The 24,621-nt window shown below is 42.8% G+C and overlaps 1 protein-coding gene and 1 long non-coding RNA gene across 4 annotated transcripts in view; both read left to right on the top strand.

The window, feature by feature from the left end:
* Positions 1 to 8,771: 8,771 nt before the first annotated feature.
* Positions 8,772 to 15,315, top strand: LOC128831914 (uncharacterized). Its single transcript, XR_008443864.1, has 3 exons — positions 8,772 to 8,996; positions 14,016 to 14,099; positions 15,121 to 15,315. It is a non-coding gene; the product is annotated as an uncharacterized LOC128831914 (long non-coding RNA).
* Positions 15,316 to 16,981: 1,666 nt separating this feature from the next.
* Positions 16,982 to 24,621, top strand: part of GALNT1 (polypeptide N-acetylgalactosaminyltransferase 1) — a 211,919-nt gene continuing 204,279 nt past the window's right edge. For all 3 annotated transcript variants that reach the window (XM_054018826.1, XM_054018828.1, XM_054018827.1), the window contains exon 1: positions 16,982 to 17,652. The gene's annotated coding sequence lies outside the window, so the exon portion shown is untranslated. The remainder of the gene's footprint in view (positions 17,653 to 24,621) is intronic.

Consider the following 24,621-nt stretch of genomic DNA (forward strand, 5'->3'; position numbering starts at 1 on the left):
CACCAGAACCATTGCCAGCACTGAGTCCAGCGCTTGCAAATCCGTCTACAACTCCAATGCCAGAGGGCACCAGCGAGCCTGACCTGGCAGAAGCAGCAGATAACCCTACCCAAGAGGCTCAGCCAGAGCCTGAGATACCACCTAGTGCACCAGCGGACAGCGGTTCACAGTCAATGGAAACAGCCCCAGCACCTGCATCGCTTCCAGAGGGACCAAGCCCCAGTCCACAGTCCAAGGAGGAACTGATGTCTCCAGCATCAAGGGAACAGTTCCAGGCCGAGCAGGAAGCAGATGACAGCCTTCAGAAAGCTTGGGTGGCGGCGCGGAGCACCCCACCGCCTCTCAGCTCTTCTAACCGATCCCGGTTTGTTGTAGAACAAGGACTTTTATACAAGGAGACTCTTTCTGGTGGGCACCAGGAAGACTGGCATCCTCAAAGACAGTTGGTAGTTCCCACTAAGTATCGGGTAAAGCTCTTGAGCTTAGCCCATGATCATCCCAGTGGCCATTCTGGGGTGAACAGAACCAGAGACCGGTTGGGGAAGTCCTTCCACTGGGAGGGAATGGGCAAGGATGTTGCTAATTATGTCCGGTCTTGTGAGGTGTGCCAACGAGTGGGAAAGCCCCAAGACCAGGTTAAAGCCCCTCTCCAGCCACTACCCATAATTGAGGTCCCATTTCAGCGAGTAGCTGTGGATATTCTGGGTCCTTTCCCAAAGAAGACACCCAGAGGAAAGCAGTACATACTGACTTTCATGGATTTTGTTACCCGATGGCTGGAAGCAGTACCTTAAGCAACACCAGGGCTAAAAGTGTGTGCCAGGCATTAGCAGACATTTTTGCCAGGGTAGGTTGGTCCTCCGACATCCTTACTGATTCGGGAACTAATTTCCTGGCAGGGACCATGAAAAACCTGTGGGAAGCTCATGGGGTGAAACACTTGGTTGCCACCCCTTACCACCATGAAACCAATGGCCTGGTGGAGAGGTTTAATGGAACTTTGGGGGCCACGATACGTAAATTCGTAAATGAACACTCCAATGATTGGGACCTAGTGTTGCAGCAGTTGCTTTTCGCCTACAGGGCTGTACCACATCCCAGTTAAGGGTTTTCACCATTTGAACTTGTGTATGGCTGCGAGGTTAAGGGGCCATTACAGTTGGTGAAGCAGCAATGGGAGGGGTTTACGCCTTCTCCAGGAACTAACATTCTAGACTTTGTAAGCAACCTACAAAGCACCCTCCGACACTCTTTAGCCCTTGCTAAAGAAAACCTAAAGGATGCTCAGGAAGAGCAAAAGGCCTGGTATGATAAACATTCCAGAGAACGGTCCTTCAAAGTAGGAGACCAAGTCATGGTCTTAAGGGCGCTCCAGGCCCATAAAATGGAAGCGTCGTGGGAAGGACCATTCACGGTCCAGGAGCGCCTAGGAGCTGTTAACTATCTCATAGCCTCCCCCACCTCCAACATAAAGCCTAAGGTATACCATGTTAACTCTCTTAAGCCCTTTTATTCCAGAGAATTAAACGTTTGCCAGTTTACAGCCCAGGAAACAGATGACGCGGAGTGGCCTGAAGGTGTCTACTACGAAAGAAAAAAGGATGGTGGCGTAGAAGAGGTGAACCTCTCCACGACCCTTGGATGTCTGCAGCGACAGCAGATCAAGGAGCTGTGCACGAGCTTTGCACCAATTTTCTCAGCCACTCCAGGACGGACTGAACTGGCATACCACTCCATTGACACAGGTAATGCTCACCCAATTAGAACCCCACCCACCGGAGTCACCTCATGCCAAAACTGCTATACAAAAGGGAGATCCAGGACATGCTACAGATGGGTATAATCCGCCCCTCTAATAGTGCATGGGCATCTCCAGTGGTTCTAGTTCCCAAACCAGATGGGGAAATACGCTTTTGCGTGGACTACCATAAGCTAAATGCTGTAACTCGTCCTGACAACTATCCAATGCCACGCACAGATGAGCTATTGGAGAAATTGGGACATGCCCAATTCATCTCTACTTTAGACTTAACCAAGGGGTACTGGCAAGTACCACTAGATGAATCCGCTAAGGAAAGGTCAGCCTTCGTCACCCAGGCAGGGGTGTATGAATTCAATGTACTCCCTTTTGGGTTGCGAAATGCACCTTCCAAAGACTTGTAGATGGTCTCCTAGTGGGATTGGGAGAATCTGCAGTTGCCTACCTCGATGATGTGGCCATTTTTTCTGATTCATAGGCAGAGCACCTGGAGCACCTGGAAAAAGTCTTTGAGCGCATCCAGCAGGCAGGACTAACTGTTAAGGCTAAAAAGTGTCAAATAGGCCAAAACAGAGTGACTTACCTGGGGCACCAGGTGGGTTGAGGAACTATAAATCCCCTACAGGCCAAAGTGGATGCTATCCAAAAGTGGCCGGTTCCAAAGTCTAAGAAACAAGTCCAATCCTTCTTAGGCTTAGCTGGATATTATAGGCGATTTGTATCCCACTACAACCAAATCGCCGCCCCCCTGACAGACCTACCCAGAAAGAAACAGCCAAATGCAGTTCAGTGGACTGATGAGTGTCAAAAGGCCTTTAACCAGCTTAAGGCAACACTCATGTCTGACCCTGTGCTAAGGGCCCCAGACTTTGACAAACCGTTCCTAGTAACCACAGATGCGTCCGAGCGAGGCGTGGGAGCAGTTTTAATGCAGGAAGGACCGGATCAAGAATTCCATCCTGTCGTGTTTCTCAGCAAGAAACTGTCTGAGAGGGAAAGCCACTGGTCAATCAGCGAGAAGGAATGCTACGCCATTGTGTACGCGCTGGAAAAGCTACGCCCATATGTTTGGGGACGGCGTTTCCAACTACAAACAGACCATGCTGCGCTACAGTGGCTTCATACCGCCAAGGGAAATAACAAAAAACTTTTTCGGTGGAGTTTAGCTCTCCAAGATTTTGATTTTGAAATACAACACATTTCGGGAGCTTCTAACAAAGTGGCTGATGCACTCTCCTGGGAAAGTTTCCCAGAGTTAACTGGTTAACAATTGTTCTTGGAATGAAACATATTGTTAGTTTTTATATAATCAGTAGTATGTCTAAAGGTACATGTGTCTTATTAACTCTGTTTTCTCCTAGAACTCCAGGAAGAAATCACAGCCAGTGTAGAACCGAATGTCCAACACTATCTGTGATTTGGGGGGCGTGTCATAACTATAAAGGGAAGGGTAACAGCTGTCCTGTGTACAGTACTATAAAATCCCTCCTGGCCAGAGACTCCAAAATCCTTTTCCCTGTAAAGGGTTAAGAAGCTCAGGTAACCTGGCTGGCATCTGACCAAAGGACCAATAAGGGGACAAGATACTTTCAAATCTTGGGGGGGGGGTGGGGGGGGAGGGAAAGGCTTTTGTTTGTGCTCTTTGTGTGGGCGTTCGTTCGCTCTTGGGACTGAGAGGGACCAGACATCAATCCAGGTTCTCCACATCTTTCTAAACAAGTCTCTCCTATTTCAAACTTGTAAGTAAATAGCCAGACAAGGCGTGTTAGTTTTCCTTTGTTTTCTCAACTTGTAAATGTACCTTTTACTAGAGTGTTTATCTTTGTTTGCTGTACTTTGAACCTAAGACTAGAGGGGAGTCCTCTGAGCTCTTTAAGTTTAATTACCCTGTAAAGTTATTTTCCATACTGATTTTACAGAGATGATTTTTACCTTTTTCTTTAATTAAAAACCTTCTTTTTAAGAACCTGATTGATTTTTTCCTTGTTTTAGATCCAAGGGGGTTGGATCTGTAGTCACCAGGAGTTGGTGGGAGGAAGGAGGGGAATGGTTAATTTCTCCTTGTTTTAGATCCAAGGGGGTTGGATCTGTAGTCACCAGGAGTTGGTGGGAGGAAGGAGGGGAATGGTTAATTTCTCCTTGTTTTAGATCCAAGGGGGGTTGGATCTGTAGTCACCAGGAGTTGGTGGGAGGAAGGAGGGGAATGGTTAATTTCTCCTTGTTTTAGATCCAAGGGGGTTGGATCTGCATTCACCAGGGAATTGGTGAAGGTCTCTCAAGGCTACCCAGGGAACGGAATTAGCCTTGGGATGGTGGCAGCGGACCAGAGCTAAGCTGGTAGTTAAGCTTAGAAGTTTTCATGCAGGCCCCTACATTTGTACCCTAAAGTTCAAAGTGGGGATACAGCCTTGACACCTATACTGTTCACTTGAAATGGAATGCTGATAGACTTTTAACACTTTGCATTATAGGAGAACTTCTCAGAAATGTCACTCTTCGAATAGAACCCCTTTCTACAAAAGACTTAAGGAAAAGTATAAAAATAATTAGTGTATTTAATTTGAAATTAATCTTACTTTAATAGATTCTAAGGCTAGAAGAGACCACTGTGATCATCTAGTCTGACCTCCTGTTTAACACAGGCCATAGAGCTTCCCTGAAAAAATTCCTAGAACATCTCTTTTAGAAAAACATCTAATCTTGATTTAAAAATTGTTAGTGATGGAGAACCTACCACAAGAAGCCAGAATTGAAGTGGGGACCTTCAGATCTTCACTCTAATGCTTGCCCAATCTAGCTAGTTATGCTAAAAGATTAAAGATTTGCCTTAGAAGGGGCCTCTTTCTTCATTACTGTGGACAGCACCAGCATCCTTCCTGCAAAACAGGCCAAGTCTGGGCATTATCGTTGACTTGGCCTTCTCTGTAGACCCAAACATCCAGGCCACATCTAAATCTTGCTGCTTCTCCCTGCAAAACATCCCTATGATCCAGACTTCTCTCTCTGCCCACAGAAATAAAACTCATCCAAGCCCTCCAACATCTCAACTATTGCAACACCTTCCTCTCTAGTTTTGACAAATGCAATCTTGCCCCCTTAAATCCACTCAAAATGCTGGTGCAAATATCTTCTTGGCTCATCCCTTTAACCACTTACCCACCTCTCTGCATCCCTCCATTGGTTCCCCCCATATCACCACATCAGACACAAGCTTCTTGTCTTTTAAAGCCAATCATTTCAACCCCCACCTCTGCTCTGCCAGTGATGTCAACATTCATTATCCATCCATGCAGTTTTCCTGAGGCACCTTTGTCTTTCTTACAGGCCACCACTTTTGCATAGGAGAAGCTGCACTGCGATGGTTTGCTCTCATGGGGAGCATTGCCTAGTGGTCAGGGCTTAGGTCCTTCGACATGCAGGGGGAATTTGTTCACTGTGCAAATCCTAGAATATCTGCTTCAACTTGATTTCAGACCTGTATAGGTTGTCGCAGTATATTTGCTTGTTATCTTTGATGAAATAATCTCTGTACCAATTCCACATGCCACTCACTCATGCTCACTTTTGTTCATATCTTTAAAAGTAATGTATTTTTTTTTATTTAACAAAATATGAGTGGACAAAAAAAGGAAGAGATTTGCCATATATTTTGGAGTCTGCCCCCTTTTCTGAGGGTGTGGAGGGTTCTGAAGGCAGCAGGGGTTGAGTGGCACCATTTGTAGGGGAGAACATCTTACTGAACCAGCAAAGCTGTGTTCCGTGGGAGAGATCTCTGCACTGCCATCAAGGAAAGGTTTAGAAGAGGTAGGCAAACCCAGGGGAGTAGGGGTTAGTGGATCAACACTAAAGCAGTTCCTCCAGCACTTGCTTCCACTCATGGATGAATCTGTCTTCTGGTCACTGCATATTGTCCTTGTGCCATGTCACTGTATGCAGTTCTGGTGTAGGGTATAGGAATTATATCTTAGGCATTAAAATGGTTCCGGATGGCATCTATTTTCACATATGTGAAATCTAAGCTAAAAATCTCTATGCATCATTGTTGGTAAAAATCTCTAGCACATTCAGCTTCTCTTCTTGGCACCTTGTTTGGTTTCACCTTCCTCTCCTGGCCTCCTCATTTCATTCAGAATCAACTGCAGTGGTGATATCCATGTCATGATGATGACTGGCATAGGCCTTATTAGTTCCTTTTATTGTTTTTAATATATATTTTCATTACATTATAAAAAAACTATCTTGGGGGTGTGTGTGAGAGGGCACTCGGGGCAGAAGTGGAAGAGATGAATGGTAGGAGGGATTGGAGTAAGAAAAGGGAGGGGAAAAGTGAGGAGGATGAAGAGCACAATGGATAGGGAACAATGACCAATGTCAATCAAGCAAACAGGAAAAAATATCCAGAGACCAAATTTCTGAGCTGAATGAGCAATTATGCCTCCTGCAAGCCTCCCCGGACAAAGAGGAAATTCTGAGCATAGTACCCATTCTACCTTTCCACTGCATTCTAGCTTAGACCCTTAACCTATAATTGATGCGTGTCCCTGAAATGTGCCATCATCACTACTTAAGAGGTTGTAAGATCATTTGAGAAAAACCTGTAAAATAAAGATTAACCCAATTTTTAGCGGTGTTGGCTAAAGTCAGTGTGTCCTGTGACTTGTAGGGAGGCAAGAACAGGAGTATAGCAACACCGAGATCATATAGCTGGAGTCCATATTACTCACATGAATGTTGATTAAAAGATTTTATATTTGTACTAACAGACTGAGCCGAAGGAAGCGGTAAAGAGTCCAGACTAGAAAACAGAGCTGTGATGTGAAGCTATTTAGCAAAAGCTGAAAATCATTAACTCAGTAGTTCAATGAGACCTATTATCCCAGAGTTATAGGGAAGGACATCTTTGTACCTTGGAAGAATTATTCGAACACCTAAATATCATACACCAGTTTACTCCTGGGGGAATTCTGTGCCAAAAAATTAAAAATTCTGCACACAATATTTTCAAATTCTGCAAATTTTATTTGTCAAGATAACACAATATAATCACACCAGTTTCAATTATTTTTGTCATTTATTTCAAAATACCTGTCAGCAAGTATGTCTGTAACAATACATAAAACAAAACATATTCAGAAAATTTTTTTTGACCAATAGATTATTTACTAGGCATATTAATACAGAACTCTGAGTAATAATCATTTAAACTTCAATACAGAACAGTATTTCCCATACCCTTTAGAAGCAGTGCAAAGGCTTGGGAGTCAGGAGTAACAGAGGAGCTGAGGGAGAGGGAAGTAATTGCTGGAAAGGAGTCTGGGTGTGAACTTGGAGGGTTGTTGGGTATGAGTAGGAAAAGTATGGAACAGGTTTTTTTGGGGGACGGGGAGGGACTGTTAGGGAGCTTCCCCCATGCAGACCCTGGCTGACCCCTAGCCTCTCCCATTCTGTCAGGCACGTCTGCCCCTGTCTCTATATGTCCTTCTACCCCCACTCAGACACCCCCTGACCCTATGTGCCCCTGCATCCCCTCCCCGTGTGTCTCTGTGCCCCCACTCAGACACCCTCTTCCCCTCTGCCCATGTGGCCCTGCGCCTCCACTCCCATTCAGCCCCTGCCCTTGTCTGTTCTCCCCCACTAGCCCTTATGAGCCCCTGTGTGACCCCCCAGCAGCCCCACGCTGTCTGTCTCCCTATAGCCCCTGTCTCCTGACCTGGCCTGACAGCTGCTGCAAAGAAGGCAGGCTCTTTCTCTTCCCTAGCTGGCTGGCAGTGGCTGCTGTGTTCTATGGCCACAGCACCTTCTGATGAGCAAAAGGTGGTACTGCAGAAGTTATTTTCTGCTGCAAGCTGTTGCTCTATTCTAGCGTCACAGAGTCCTCTGGTGGGCAAAAGGCGGAATTGCAGCAACATTTCAGCAGAAGCTTTTTCTGTGCAAAAATTAAAAATATGCATGGCTCATTAATTATGCACACGCGCAGTGGTGCAGAATTCCCCCAGGAGTAACCAGTTCCAGAGACCAAATCTCAGGAGGGAATAGATGAGTTCCTTAGAACTGACCAGACAGTGAGAAGGAAACTGAACCAAGATGTAGTGGGAAAAGATGACAATTGCCATTTACCTTGTGCCAACAATCACCAACTGTAGAAAGCTTATATGAAGCCGTTAATTATTGCCAACACATACATTTACAGTAGTCACATATTTCAGCCCACCTGTCTATCTGAGATACAGCCAGCTAAAATTGAAGTAACTTTGGTCAAAACAGAGATAAATTAACGATGTAATTTGAACTCCTGAATATTACAGGGGAGAAAAGAGATGAAATGCAAATTGACCCTTATACTGAAAACTGACCTTAAAAATTTGCCCATACCATATTTAGTTATGACTGGTTTGGTAATGCTTTTATGTAAATAGCAAATGTGATACAAAACAGTGATGCATTCTAGATGATTTGGCAATTGTTGTGTTGTAATGTGAACCTACCCTTTTGACTTCTTCATATCTTGTGAGCAGTAAAAGTAGTATGTAGATTACTTTATGGGTGGAGTCCTCCCTCTTAAATATGAATGCTAATCAATATGGTCTTTTCTGTAGAAAAGGCAGCTAATGATATTTTTTTTCAAGTGTTTATTAAGGTGATGTTCTGCTCTGAAAAGTTATTTTAGTTACTAAAATCAGCAGGTATCATTGGGCAAATAAAGACAGTAGATTTTCCTGCTTTTTTTTTTCTCCTCTAGCTCTGCAGAGTTAACACGGCTAAAAAAAAGAGAGAGCGTCATGTGCATTATCAAGTGCTGATTACTAACTTCAAATCAGTAGCCTCTGTGCAAAGTCATTGAAGGCAAATAGATTGCAGATTTGTCACTGAAGTTTCTGAACTCAAAAGTTATGACTGAGAGACTAATTTGGCCCCCAGAACTTTTTTTTTTTAAATTAAACTAGCGATAATGCATGAGAAGGAAAGAACCCAGATTGCCTCTGCAGAGCAGGCAGTTGGGGGCAAAATTTTTTTTTTTTTTACTTGTAAACTGAATATATATATATATTCTAGAAACCAAGAGACAAAGATAGATGTCCATGATGGCATTTTACAGTCACTTTTCAGAAAGCACCTGCACTTGAAGATGGTTGTTCTCCAAGTTGATTTCCCAGAGGCCTCCAGCCCCTACAGGGTCCCCTTGTTTCAAGTTCAACACAAGCCTGGGTATTATTGAAGCATTGTGGCGTAACTATGGGTGAGTAGTGATGAATGGATTAGAGCATCTGGTGGAGATGTCGGTGACAGGCCCTCATGTCAAAATATTTGGTGGCTACATATTATTTTAATGCTGCATGAGAGAAGAGTTAGTTTTATTAACTAGAGTTAGAATTATAAACTTTCTAACAGCTACATACAATCATATCTTGTCTTGGTTCATAAAATAAAGCTTAAATGATGCAAACAAAATAGAGACTTCATCTTTCAGTGATTTATTACACGTTTATGTTGCCCTAAGGCTACCTATTTTTACTAGAGAATAGCTCAGCTAGCTCGTTGACAATTCTTCAAGGATAGAATCAATCCGTTTCACTTTGTCTAGACTAGAACTGTTCGGGATAAATCCTATTCCCCTGAGGTCACAGGATATTTTTGTATAGGAGTTATTTTGCTTTTATAGTTTAAATAGCTATATTTGGTAGTTGTGGATTGTCTCACTACATGAGTGTTTTGCAGTATATGAAAGCATGTTGTCACTCTGCCAGAAACATCCTGGAAACACAGCTCTCTCTTCTTGATGTTTTCCTTGTTTAAAATAAACTTTGAAATAATTATCAAAACAAATAATGGCATATGGAATGAAAACGCTTAGGCACTCCATTGAGATCACTGGAGATGCTATAGCTGCAGGCACTTTTATGCCAACACTTTTTGTTAAGTGCTTATAACTTTCTGCAAATTACTGTTTAAAACTGAAATTCTTATGCCCACAGATTAACTTGTTTTTTGGAAAATTTGGCTAAATTACTGTTGAGCTGGAAAGGCCCACTCCTGCAAAAACTTCTACATGTTCTTAACTTTATTTCTGAGAGTAATCCTATTGATAACTGTCATCAAGACCACTCATGGTAGTAAAATTAAGCATGCACTTAAGTGTTTGCAGAATTGGGGCTTTGTATTTTCTACCTACTCTTAGTCAGGAACTAATGCTTCAAAATGCAGTATCAGTCTATTAGACAAAGAAGACAGTGGAGTAGATTGTAATTTAAATTAAAGAGCAAAAATTGCCTGCAGCATTTTCTCTTACCATGTGCTTACACTAATAAGCAGGACCTGCTGTAACTCCTGCCTCTTATGCTACATGTGATGGAGTTCAAGATATGCTGGGGCAAATCAAGTCAGAGCAAGCAGACATGCAACACTCAGTTCTCTCTCAACCTGAAGAGGAAGGAAAGCTTCATGAAAACCTCTGAGTGAGAAAAAAAATCAGATACTGTAAATGGAAGCCCTGGATACTTACATAAAAGCTGTGCTGGTCTGAATCACACATGAATATCTACTGCTGAAAAACTGGTGAAAGATGACAAATTGCTTTTTGGTTGAAGAAACAAGTAAGAGCCAGAAATGATGCAGGGGATCCCAGAAGAACAAGGAAAATCAAATCATACTCTTTTTTGTAGAAAACTTTTTACCAGCCATCCTAAGTTTAAATCTGAAAGATGATTTTATGTGGAAAAGTCCTAACTCGTTTTCAGTTAGTAGTCCCAAAAAGGTTGGAAACACTGTTTTAAAAATTGCTCCCAGTCAATAGGACCATGAAAGACTAATGCAGGCAGCTTGTGAAATTAAGAATCTCTAAAATTATCAATGCTAATAGTTATTTTTCCCTGCCATAACCCAGCCTATTTCAGTTAGATAGAATCCTAAAGGCCAAACTGACCTTCAATGCTTGCACAGCTCCCATTAATAGGAAATGCAGGTCATGTCTGAAGGAGCAATATGGCTATAAAACTCAACAGAGAGCAAAAGTGATGCAATGGAAATAATTACAAGTCAATAGAAAGAGGTTTCTTTAAAACAGATCTATTTTTCAGCTCCAGTAGCCCACTGAAAATGCAATATAAACATTAACCAGAGAACAACACTTTCTTATAAAAATATTAAACTAATAGATTGCAATACCTTAACACTAAATCTCAACACACCTTTGCTAATACAAATACCATAAACTTGTTACACTATTCCCTAAGGGCTAGACCCACAAAAGTACTTAGGTGCCTAAACCCCAGGCAATCCACAATATCCCTGCTTGGCTGCTGCCTAATCCTGTAGGTATCGCCACTCACTTGGTGTCTAAATTTCTGCTGTAAAAGTTCCCCAGGCACCTATGTCTCTCCCTCTGGGTACGTGGACTGCTGTTTCATTCTAGGCATGTAGATGCCTGTCTCCCACCTAAGCCCCATTGCATGCCACAAACTGGGGGAAGACAGGTGTGCCTCCACCTATCTCGTCTACAGGGCCTGATGTGGTAGGCATGGGCAGCTGCTGCCTAACTCCATACAAAAATGGCCAGAAGATGACCTCCCTTGTTACCTGTAGCCTGCTGATTAGGGTATGCAGTTAGGCTGTGGGTAACTGCTGGTTCAATTCTCCCCTCTACCTGATAAGAAGAGAGATTTGAACAGGTATCTGCCACCTCTCAGGTGAGTGCCCAACCACCAGGCTATGGTATAATCCAGTGGTTCCCAGACTTGTTCCGCTGCTTGTGCAGGGAAAGCCCCTGGCTGTCTGGGCCGGTTTGTTTACCTGCTGTATCCGCATGTTCGGCCAATCGCGGCTCCCACTGGCCGCGGTTTGCTGCTCCAGGCCAATGGGAGCTGCTGGAAGCGGCGGCGAGTATGTCGCTCAGCCCGTGCCGCTTCTAGCAGCTCCCATTGGCCTAGAGCAGTGAACTGCGGCCACTGGGAGCTGCGATTGGCCAAACCTGCGGACATGGCAGGTATGCAAACCGGCCCGACCCGCCAGGGGCTTTCCCTGCACAAGCGGCGGAACAAGTTTAGGAACCATTAGTATAACCTGATGTGGGGCTTTCTCAATTTCTGCCACTGAAGTTGTTCTACTTTAATTAAATATTAATTGGGTCAGAAATAGTGAGATCCACTCTAATCTAGTAGTTAGGACATGACTCTGAGAGGTGAGGCCTCACTATTCAAATCCCCTTTTATCAGGCAGAGGGAAGAATTCAACTTGGGGTCTCCCAAATAAGTACCCACTGGACTAAATGCTCTGAGGGTGGGACTTCTGCTTCTCCACTCCCCATCCTTCCCATTTTGTGTGGAGTTAGGCAGGTGCCTAACTCAATCTTGGAAGGAACTGTTTATGTTTCTAAACTGCCTGACTCCAGGAAAGGGGTTCCCAGCTGCGGATCCCAAGCAGAGATAAGTGCCTCCCTGAAGCTCAGACTCAGAAGCCAAACTACGATGCACCCCTAGCATTGACATCTCCCATTGGCTAGCTTAGGCAGTTCCTTGCCTAGTGTGTTGGCTTTTGTGACTTGCAGTCTAAGGCACCTCTCTCTCCCTATTCTTTGTATAGGGAGCCTAGATTCCTAACTCAGATTTTGTGGATCTCGTTGTTCAGTGATTTTTTTCGTGGTGCCTAAAAGTTAGACATTGCAATACCTAAGGCCCAGATCCACAAAGGGATTTAGGTTTTGCAATCCACTCTCTCTCTCTCTTTCTGGCCCAGTGCATGTTTAATTATACATAGTGGAACAGATTCAACAGGAGAGAGGCCTGCTCTAGAATACCCCATAGCTCAGTGGTTAGGGTACTCTTTCCCCCCCCAACCTCCCCCCCAAAAGGCGAGAACCCTGTGTTCAAATCCATTTTCCACAGCAGGCAGGGATTTCAAACTGGGTCTCCTACACTGTGGGTAGGTGGGCTAAAGGTTATAAGAGGGGTGACAACAGCTCTTCCTATTTGTGAGAAGGAACTTAAGTGCCTAATTCCTGGAGATGGGTCATGGCTGTGGATCTCAAATGGAGGGACATGCTTCCCTCTGGCCTCAATTTAAGTGCCTAAATCTCTTTGGGTGGTCCTTAGGCCCACACCCCTCATTGGCATTCTCTATTGGCTATTTTAGGCTCAATATGCTGGCTTCTGTGAATCCCATTCTTAGGGCTTGTCTACACTTAAAAAGTCACAGCAGTACAAATGTGCCACTGCAGCTGCACGCTTCAGTGTAGACACTACCTACACCAACAGGAAGGATTCTTCTGTCAGCAGAGGTAATCCACATCCATGACAGGCAGTAGCTAGATCGACGGGAGAATTCTCGTTGTCTAGGAGACTTAGGTCAGTTTAACAACGTCGCTCAGGGGTGTGGATTTTTCGATGCAGTTAAACTGACCTAATTTTCTAGTGCAGACCAGGCTTTAGGCACCTAACTCTCTCCATGCATTACCTAGAAAGGCCTAGGCAACTAACTGAGGCCTGTGGATTCCAAAAGCCACTAGGTCCCCTCTGGTTAAGCCAGAGCTTCCACAGACCTAGAATTTAAGAACAGACAGTTGGAGTCCAACCACTACGGAACCTTTTTATTCTATCATCCAACCCTTACCTCTTAAGAGGCACATTTCATTTAGTGATTATCTTAAACATATTCTGGAATGTTTCCAAAACCAGGGCTGTATATAACCATCAACTGTGAATGACAAAAAATATTGAGAAGTGTGATTCTGCAAGTACATGTTCATGGTCCGTTTTAAAATCAACATCTGTAGAAGTCTATATAGATTCGGAACTTGCGTGGCTTGTCTCTCATCTTCAGTAAATCCTTTTGAAGAGACGAACTTCCAAAACCAGTGATTTGGAAGCATAGATACTTACAGTGGCCCTTTTAAAAAGACCCGAGTTTCCTCCTGGAAAGAGAGTCTACAGCAGTGATATATACCAGGAACAACAGGTAGCAAGGACTTTTACAATTACAGAAAAGAAAATAACTCAGGTTATGTGCTATATTAATTGGAAAGGGGAGCACAAGTGCTGAATGAGGAAGCTTGGAAGGAAAACATGGATGGAATCACTAGAAAAAAGGGGACAAACAACTGCTGATGTTCTTAGCGTAGCAAATCTAGCAGAGAACGATCTAATTTTATATCTGTAAAGCACTTAGCACATTTTTGGGTGATGTAAACAATTTTAAAAGCTTTACATTGTTTAAAAAAATTAGAAGATTTATTGTTTACTGTGATTCTAATATTTTCTTCACTCAGGTTTTGATTTGAAGACTAGATTTTTAAAGAGGACATTGAAACGAGCAATTTAGAAAAGTATGCAAGCAAAGATGTGTGTGCAGGGTAGGTAAAAATCAATTATTTAAAAAAATAATAAAAGAAAATCGGACTTTTTTTTATTTAAATTGATTTTTTTGATAAAATGCTTTTTGAGGAAAATACCTATCTAAAGATAGTTTTAATTAAGATACATTATAGCTCAAAGATATCTCATCATGGAATAGGGATTATTAATTCTATAGTATGAGAATATATATTCCTGTAATGTTTTAAGAAAAGTTTTGTAAAGGAGTTTTAGTAGTTCATGGATTAGGGACCTAATCATATGGAGTTCCAGGGGCTTCTGTATAGATTATTTAGGTTAATCTTTCTATCTACCCAATGAGACTCAGTGCTCAGTCTAGAAGATACCATCAGAGATGATTAGTTTTGCAGTTCTCAAACTGTGGATTTATGTCTCCAGAGATAACATGCTTGTTAACAGCAAAAAATGTTTTAAAATAAATAAATAATATACAGAGGTGAGAAATAACAGACCTCAGCCTTATTGTCCCTCTGCAAATTTGTGTACACAGAGTCAATCCCTTACCTCTCTCTAAAAGTGCAAAGTTTCAAAAAGTTCAATGAACAGAAGATTGTTGGGGGTGGAATAGATCTGGACAAGGAGAAGAAGTCTGGAGATAAATGTGAGAAGGGAGGGACAGGCAATAGAAACAAAAGTGAAACTGTTTGAGCAGCATATTCCAGAAGTCTTGAGGTCTTTCTGAATATAGAGCCTTCATTGATTTGAGATCTACCATACCATTCTCTCTCTAGAAGGGAAAACCTATAATGGCAGCAGGCCGTAAAAGAGACCCAGTTTGGGAATAAAAACCATTCAAGAAATATATGTTTCCTGATGAGGTTTTTAAAGAAAGTCACACCAGTGAACTGGTGGAAGTCACTTAAGCACTTGGATTCAGAGACTGTTGAAGTGATAATCTCACTTTTAACAGCAGTAGCTTCTTCTGCTGGTGTAGAAAGAATATTTTCTTCCTTTGGACTAATTCATTCCAAATTGAGAAAGCTTGTTTTTCTTTTCCAGATTATGAACAAACAGGAAAATGAAGGTGAAGACAACTGAGTTAGCTGCAGAAGCCAATATTTTAAGTTTTTTATGTTAACCTGGCTGACATAGTCAATTTCATTTAATTTTTTTTTAAATATTGCATGTAACTATTTTAGTTCAAAACAATTTTAACAAAAACAAACCTGATTTTAAAAAAAACTTGAATGTTTAACTCAAATCAAAAATCCGTATGCTTGTTTTGTTAAAATATTATATGTTTGCTGTTGAAAAAAAAAATCCAGAATACATAACATTGTTGTTTTAGTTAAATAAAACAATTTAAATGTCTGTCTGGTGATGTTCTCCTCCTAATACAGCATGGCAAGAAAATCTTCCAAATATTAATGATTAATTAACCTGTTGAATTGGAGCTAGTTCACCTCCCAATGGCTTCATAAATATCTGCTTCAATTACCTTTGGTAAATGAAATAACCAAACAATCATTCATTTTCTGATATAGCTGTAAAACTAATCTGAAAAGTTTTCAAAATCACTTAAAAATATATAGTGTGTACCTTCTAAAAATGAAACCTACATCTAGCTCTGAGTTGTGAAGAATATATATTAAGGTTATAACAACCTAGAAGAATGCACTTTTATGTAGAAATCCATGATTAAATCGAGTCTTCCTGACTAGTGATTTAAATCATGTAAATCAAATCCACCCTGAAAAAACTAGAATCATTTTCAGAATCCCTGTTCCAACTGGAAAATATCACTGTCTAATGACTTGCTTTACTCTTTGGAGTATCTTTCCAGTTGAATTAAATGCTCTCTACATAAAAATTTCACTACCTGCCGTATGTGTAAAAAGCCCTAAACCTGCAATGAGCTTTGTATGGGTAACTCCCCGTGCTTGGGCAGAGATCTATGACTGCAATGGGGTTCCACATACTTGCAGGGGTTTGTCTCTACAGAACTAAATGCAGGATCAGAACCTTATGGAGTAATGCTAAAACAAGACTTTCTTCTACTCCATATATAATGATTGCACACTACGTCGATCAGCTCCCTTCTGGAGCTACAGTAACCTGCTGCACACAAGTGCGCCTGTACACTGACTTAACTGAGGCTGAGATGGCAACGATTATATAGAAAGTGCCATACGTGCTGATCATCTTACTGTGACATCTATAGAGTATGGATGCGCAAGTACAATATCTGCCTGCAAACATGTGTCACTTTGAAAAACTAGTCTAGAAGATTACATAAAGATATTTGTGTTGCATATATTAAAAATACAGTTGCAGTTTTAGGATCCAAAACAGACTATGGCCAGTCCATCTATAATGCCTTGAGGACAATACGTCTGTCTCTTCCCTATACGTTCTTAACTTTTTGTGCCAAAGAAAGTGCATGTTCGAAAAAAAAAAATCTTTTTTTCCTCCAATCTGAAAAAATGTATGTGCAAAATATATGTCTGACAGCTGCTTCCAGTTACACACAGTATGCAAAGGGTGCGGTCGAGCGCAGGCATATTGAGTGTTCTGCTCACCCCCTATGGGTTGTCCTGCATCACAGCCAAAACCCTCCCCTGTAACACCCTGCCCTCAGTCTCTGGATAGCCAAGGTGACGCGCCGCTATGAATACAGACTAATATATGAATATTATACAGAATAGCTTTATATGCTGCCTCCATAACACTGCAACTCCACCCCTCCCAGCCTCACGCCACTCACCTCAGGCACATCGGCACCTACTCGCCACCGCGAGCCGGGCAACCCCCCCGCCCGCCAGTGGTGCACCACGTGGCTACTCTGGAGATCCGGGTTACCGGTGGGCGGGGCCGGACGGGTGGAGGGCGGAGCCAGGGCCGGGACAGCGCGTGGGCTCCGCCTTTCACCGAGCGAGGCGCAGGAGACGCGTTCGCGCGCCGGAGCCGTTACCACCCCTTCCCCCCACCCCGCGAGGAAGCCGCCGCCCCCGGCCGGCCATGGAGACGCGGCGCTGAGGAGGTCTCCGGAGGCAGCGGCGTGCGGGAGACGCGGCGCTCAGGAGCAGCGCCGGGGGGCGGCGGAGGGGTCCGGCCAGGCGGCCTGTGTGTAACTGCCTCGCGCTGCGCCCGGAGCGGGGCTCCCGGCGGCCGCGGAAGGAGGGGGCCGGGGCGGCGGCGAGCGGTGCGGTTCTGCTGCGCCGCGGGCCAGTTTCAGGCGGGAGCGGCCGCAGGCGCCGGGACTCGGGGTCTCCGCCGCCGCCGCTGCGAGCCGGGAGGCGGAGCCGGTATCAGCCGCGCCTGAACTTTGCGAGAGGGACGGAGCTTCCCCCCGTCCCCCGCCGGGCACCGGCGGAGTCACCCCGCTGATCGCTCCTCGCCTCGCAGCTGGTGCCCCCCGGCCGGGCGCGCGGACTCTGCGCTGTGAGCGGAGCAGTGGCTGCTCCTTTCTCCAGTAGCGGCTTCCCGGGGCCGGGGGGCTCGGCGCTCTCCGGGCGGCTGCTGGTACGTCCCCCGGGTGTGAGCAGCGCGGCCGGGAGGACCGGGGCCATCGCTTGCGGACCAAGTGCCGAGGTGAGTGAGGCTTAGGGGAGGGGGCTGCTTCCCCCGTCCGGGGCCGAGCGGGGGCGCTGGCTCGGGCGCTCACCCGCCTGGAGGAAACGAGTCAGTGAAAAGAAGAAACTGGTTCTCGTTGTGGTTCCCCTCGTCATTGCCGGGGAACCTCAACAGCCGCTGCTCGACACGGATCTGCTCGGGGTGAAAAAACCCACTCGCCCTTTGACTGGGGCTTGCAGGAGTGCTCCTGTGAGAGGGGACCGGGGGCGTTCAGGGAATGGGGGACTTGCTACTACGGGCACGGAACTTGTTCTGCGCCTGGGGTCAGGAGAGTAACAGCTGCATCCCCCAGCTCTTCCCCTTTGCACCACTGTCACATGAAGTTTGATCACTTAATGGTTATTACATAATGTGTGACTAATATTTCAGACTCTTTTATCCAGTGGACTCTGAGGCAGGTTTGTTTTATTTCCTTTTAATTCATAAAGCTGAAGAGGATAAAAAGAAAAGTAACGCTTTCGTTTTTGGCAGTTGCTTTAAAACAAGTTAGTTTGCATGTGCCCCCACTGATTATTTTAATAGTGGGCGAGTATTTTTTAAGAAAGACGGACCTTTCTTTTTTCCCCAGACTTATTACTAAATATGGCCAAATCTTTTAGGTCACAGTAGCTCGTTGCTTTCAGCAGCATCCAGAGCCTGTAACTGCTACACTTCTGGGGGTGACACACCAAATAAAGGCTGTCTTTCTGTGCAGCAGCTGCTTTGGAAAATATTTTTTGTGGGAGTGAAAAAAGTGAACCAGAATTTTCTGTTCTCCGTATAAATTGTGTTGGTGCTATATGAACTGTAAATTTACAGCAACCAACAGCTGTGCAAACCAAAACTATGTACTTAGGTATGTATTTTATACACTCTCTTACTCCTCACTGGGGATCCTTTGCAAAAACAGTGGCAACTGCTGCCTGTTACATTTCTGACTTAGGGCACCAGAGAATCCATTTTTATTGCAAAAGCTTGTTCATACTGGAGGAAGCATTTCACTTCCCACTGCCGGCTTCATCATTTTCTGGGGTTTGGAATTTTATTCAGGTTCTTCATTTAATGCTGGATTGTTACAGTTTAGTAAATGGTTTTGGTAAGACTGTATAAGATTTCAATATATATTTATCAGTTTTGTGACGTTGGCTACAAAATCTGAACACAAGTCAGCAGGCAAACGTTTTTAGAACCAGTGGTGTTAATAATAAATATTGTAGATGCACTGTTAACAGGAGGTGATGTGAATGATATCCTTGAAGCTTTTTCAGCACAGCAAGGGCATGCATCACTTCTGAGGTGAGACTTCTGGAATCCAGGAGCTAGAGTGTTCTTGGAATTTTATTATTGAGCACTCTTTTCAGACTGGTAGATTATGTAAATAAAGATACTTGAGATGGGCAGTACACTTTAGAGATGTAAATAAGTGTGGTGGAAATTCCATAAGTACTGTATGACAGGCATTGGATGGTTCAGTTTTGAAGTGGTGCAGCTGTTTTACATATACACTTTTTAAAATGTCCCTGTCATCTCAAATTAGATTTGTTGAAAGGTATCATGGGAACAACTCATTTTTGAAAGTAGCTAGCCAGAAGGTGGTGGTGAATCTTGTGTGCCAAACTGTTGTGCGGGCAGAACAGGATGCTGCTATCTCATCAGTGAAGGCTATTTGTCTTTGCTACCCTTTCATTTGGCAAGGCTAGTATTCAAGAGCCCATGTATATGTAAATCTGCATGTTACATTTTTTCCCATTTAAGAACTTTCAATTGTTCTTTATTTCCCTCAGAAAATAAGAATAAAAAGTGTGTATGGATGGGTGCACATCTAATAAATCTTAGATCACTTATTTTAATTACCCTACACATTTGATGAATTAGTTTTTTTTATCAGTTAAATATAAAAATTGAGTGGTTTTGTATTTTAAATTTGTTTTAGTAACATTAGTACTGTGAAAGGTATTGGGTTAATAGCAGGCTGAAGTCATCAGTTCACAGCACCAATACAGTATAGACATCAACACTGCAGTCTTCCCCAAGTTGGTTTGTCAATGCACTTCTACATTGAACTACAAGGATGATCTCCACATACTTGGTTGCTGTAATCCAGGGGTGGGCAAACTTTTTGGCCCAAGGGCCACATCAGGGTTGCAAAACGGTATGGAGGGCTGGGTAGGGAAGGCTGTGCCTTCCCAAACACCCTGGCCCCCACCCCCTATCTGCCCCCTCCCACTTCCCGCCCCCTGACTGCCCCCCTCAGAGCCCCCAACCCATCCAATCCCCGCTCCTTGTCCCCTGACCGCCACCCCTTTGGAACCCTGCCCCCTATCCACACCCTTGCCCCCCAACAGGCCCCCCTGGGACTCCCATGCCTATCAAACCTCCCCATCCCCTGACCGCCTCCCAGGACCCCCTACCCCTAACTGCTCCCTGGGACCTCACCCCTTATCCAACTGCTCCCTGTCCCCTGATTGCCCCCAGGACTTCCTGCCCCTAACCGCCCCCCGGGACCCCACCCCCTTACCATGCCACTCAGAGCGGCTGGACTGGCTTATTGGAAAGCCTGGGAGGTGGGCGGGGTGCAAGCTATGCAGCCCGGGCCAGAGTGCTCACAGTGTGGCTATGGGGGAGGGGGGACAGTGGGAGCGGGGCCGGGGGCTAGCGTCCCCAGCTGGGAGCTCAGGGGCCGGCCAGGATGGTCCTGTGGGCCGTGGTTTGCCCACCTCTGCTGTAATCAAACACAACTCCTTTTGAATTCAGTAGGAATTTTGTGAGAGTGCACTGGATAGGATTTGGCCTAGAAATTAAAACTAGAATCTGGCTTTCTCTGCTTTTTGAAAAGTGTTTATTTGACTATCTCTATTTTCTAGAACTATAGAAGTTTGTAATGGCATTAATGTTATAATATTGCCATTATATTGGATTAGGTGACTATTTTAACTGACAGTATAAAAATACTATTGCTTCTTTAAAATTCTGAATTCTCATCTTAAAGTCTTTTATCCTCTTTATTACTAGCAAATATCCAATGTGTTCACGTCTTTCTCCTAAAAGTAATTACTTAACTATTGCACATTCATCCTTAATTTGTGGAATGAAGTCTATTAATTCAGTAAGGTCTCCAAATATCTTCCAGGATTTTAGGAAAGTGTAAGGAGCTAGCAAGTTCAGTGTATTGATGCTTGAAAATTTAAAAAGCTTAAGACATACGAAAATCACATTTTCAGGATGGAAGTAATACTTTAAAAAAATGGTACTTCAGTTGATGAAGGTGAAGGTTGGAAAACTTCGCAGGCTTCCTGTGTGTGTGTTAAACTCTTGCCGCTAGCTCGCAATCCAGATTCTCATATCTTGATACATCAATTTTACCTTCAAGTTTTTAGTACATGTTTTAGTCCAGTAGTGCTGCTAGAGTTCAGGGCCTGTTGATCCTTAAATTTTCTTAAAAACAAAAAAACCTTTTAAACAGTTCTATTTAAATTCGCATTGGATTTAAACTTGTCATGGAAATTGACATACTGGAGCCTATCCATAGTTGATCTAGTCCAGTATGCAGTCTCGGACAGTAACCCACACAAGATGCCTTATAGGAAATGTAACATCTCACTGTAAGCACATGTGGGATAATGTGTGCCACTTAACATTTCATCCTCCTGTAATAGATTGGCTTAAACCCTGAAGAATGTGGGGTTTTATATCCCTTTCAAAAATGTTAGCAGTAACTATTAATTCGATATGTACATAAATGTCCAGTCCCTCTTTAGATCTTCCTTCATTTTGGCCTCAATGACATATGACACTGAGTTCTGACCTTCAATTTTGTATAGTGTGAATAAGTAATCCTTTTTATGAGAGTTGAATTTGCTGCCTTTCATTTTCACTGAACATCCCCTACCCTTGTGTAAACGGCTCATAAATGTGTGTACTTATATCATGTCCCTTTTTTAGTCTCTTCATATGAGTTTTTCTGTACCCAACTCATTTTTGTCAGCTTTTTTTGACCCTCTTGTTATCCTGCAATATCCTTTTTGCTGGCGCATGCAATATTCCAGATGATTGAACCATTAATTTATATAATGACATTATTTCAATTTATTTTCTCTGTCACATTCATGGGGCATCCTAATACCTGATTTGTCTTTTTTTTTTTTTTTTTTTTTTTTTTTTTTTTGAGTAGTTTCACATTGTGTAGAGGTCGTCCTTGAGCTGTCCAGAGATGCTCAGGTCCATTTCCTGAGCTGATAGTTAAATTAGAACTCTGTGGATTGTATTAGTAATTCAGTTTTTTCTCTTATTACTTTGCATTTATTGACATTGAACTTCATCTGCCATCGTGTTGTCCGTTCACCTAACTTGGTTAAGATCTCTCTGAATTTCCTCAATCCTCTCTGACTTTAACTAACCTAAATAATTTTGTCATCTGTAGGCTTTGCTATATCACTCCTTACCCCTTCTTCAGGATTGTTAATAAATATATTAAACACTGCTCCTAATGTATATCTGCCCAGTATTAACCTTTTTCCCTGTTTAAATTTGTCCAATTATTCATTGTCTTAGCTTCCTGTTTCTTATCTAGGAATAAAACAAGCTATTAAAACAATAATTCTTGTGTGAAATCAGCTTCTGCAGTATTGTAATCAAACTTTTAATTTAATTTATTTAACTTGATATTAACTTTCTAAATGTAATTCTCCAAAATAAAACATGCATAAACCATGTGACTTGTTACATCATAAAGGTATTGTGATATGCCCTTCTTCCAGTTCCCCTGAAGTCTTTTTTTCTTTTATAATCTTTGATCAAATTTAGTCCATTATGTGGAATAGGCCCATCATAAAATCAAAGAAATTGATATAGTTTGTTAGTATATTAAAGAGCTGGTTAACATTTCCATTACTCGCTTTTTTGATTATTTAAATATATGGGTTTATGGAATAGAGTACAAAGATTCTTAAAGAACATCTTTCACCGAAAATAGAAACCACTGACTTTCAAAATCGCATAAATATTTTTATATATTCCTGTAATAGCTGTGAACTCCTTCAGGAGTTTTAATACATTCAAATGAAGGTCTGACTCTAATCCACTAACAGGTATTTGTTTATATTCTGAAACCCTGGACGATGTAGGTGACCAAGAGCAGTTTATATTTCCACAAAGGAAGTTTTAAATCCTGATCTTTTGTCCCTTTGGTTGGAGGGCCTGGGGAACTGAGTATCTGGTTTAGTGCTCCTTGTGGCTGATTTTTAAAAGATGCTGTCAATGTGAAATCAGTCAAAATAAATAAAACATTTCAGGTTCATACATTAACATTGATTCCTCTCCCAGTTTTTGTGGCAGTACAATCACATTTTCCAGTTCTTACAACTTTTTGCCTCCCTTCTGTGACTATGGGAGAACACAAACAGTAGAAACTGACTGTACAGGGGAAATAGTGAGGCAGATAATACAAAAATATTTGTGAAATAGCCAACTTTTTTCTTTCAGTTACAATAAGCTTGGGTTGACTGTAAGATTTTTATTCTTGACACAAAACCCTAAATAGCCTGCATCTCCTGATCTGAGACCAACTCACTCCCTCTGACGTTCAGGTGAAGTTGCAGTCAGTGGAGGAACTTGAGATGCATGTCTTTGGAACTCACTTCCCACCTTGGTCTGTATTAGCCAGTGTTTAACTTTCAGGGTGTGGTGAGAGGCTCATCTCTCTTCCCTGGCCCTTAATTAGGTGGGTAGCAGTGGGAGACATTAAATAAAACTTTAGTTTTATAAGGTATTTGATCTTGGAGTAACTGATGGGTCTGTTTTATTGTGGTGTTTTTTTTTTTTTTTTGCAAGATTCTTAATAGTGCCCAGAGCCTAGGATAGAGGCTTTTTCATTGTAGGGTAGTAATAATTGAAATACATCAGTATACACTTGTAGGGTAAAAAGAATCTTGGAAAAATGTGATCTCTAAGTTGACAATGTCCCTTTAAAGGAGCATTGTTCAGCTCCAGAAACTTCTTTTGCAACTAACTGGAAGGGTAGCTTTACCACAGAGAGTGACAGTGATGGAGGAAGATTATGTAAACTGAGAAACTATTACTGGGTCTCAGGCAGCAACTTAAAATGCTTGTGCAAGGAAGGGAATCAAGTGCTATCTTTAATTTATCCCACTATTTTATGTAACACAAGGGCTTCCAAACAGTGGGTGAGTTGATTTGACATTTGTTACAGTACATTGGCATAATTAATTAAGGACAGCATTAACCGGAAGAAACCACACCAGCATACTAACAAATACATATGCTGTGGCAGGCTGATGTTTTAAAAATCTTTTAAAAATATTGAATGGGCTAGTACTTGACTGGTTAGTGTTTATCTTGTTAGATGATCAATAGGCTTTAAAATGCCTTAATCTTTACCCTTGCTTTGCTCTTCTGAAATGTCCAGTGGGTAGATGCTGTGGGTGAAGATCTTGGCTATGCTGCTGTTCTTACCCAGGAGTGCCAGTAGGAATGGTCTTTCACACAGCTGCTCTTGCTGAGCTTCCATTGAAGCTCTGGATGCAGGACCAGCAGCAATTGCAGCTGCTGGGGGGGAGGGGGGGGCACTCTTTATAAAGTGAGGAAAAGGAAGCATTTTCTCTCTTCCATCAATAAACCATATTGGTATGAACAGAACATTTTGTAGCCTTGTTTGCTTCAGGAAATACTGAAAAACAAGGAAAAATGACTGTGCCTACCATTATTTTAGCTGAACAGGAGTTAGTATATTTTTTATTTTTGCAGCTCTAATGTAGATGAGTATCCAGCAGCAGACCTTGTTTATCTCACAGCATTTAACTTGCTTTTTAGGTTGTCCTCAGATTAACAGATTCAATTAGGAAGCTGTTGTCTTAAGAGCTTCCACCTCTGCTAACTCTGGTTCAGTTGCACAGGTGGTAGAATCACTTGATGTTTTTGTGAAATTTCCTA

The sequence above is a fragment of the Malaclemys terrapin genome, chromosome 2, assembly GCF_027887155.1.
Source record: "Malaclemys terrapin pileata isolate rMalTer1 chromosome 2, rMalTer1.hap1, whole genome shotgun sequence".
NCBI lineage: Eukaryota > Metazoa > Chordata > Testudines > Emydidae > Malaclemys > Malaclemys terrapin.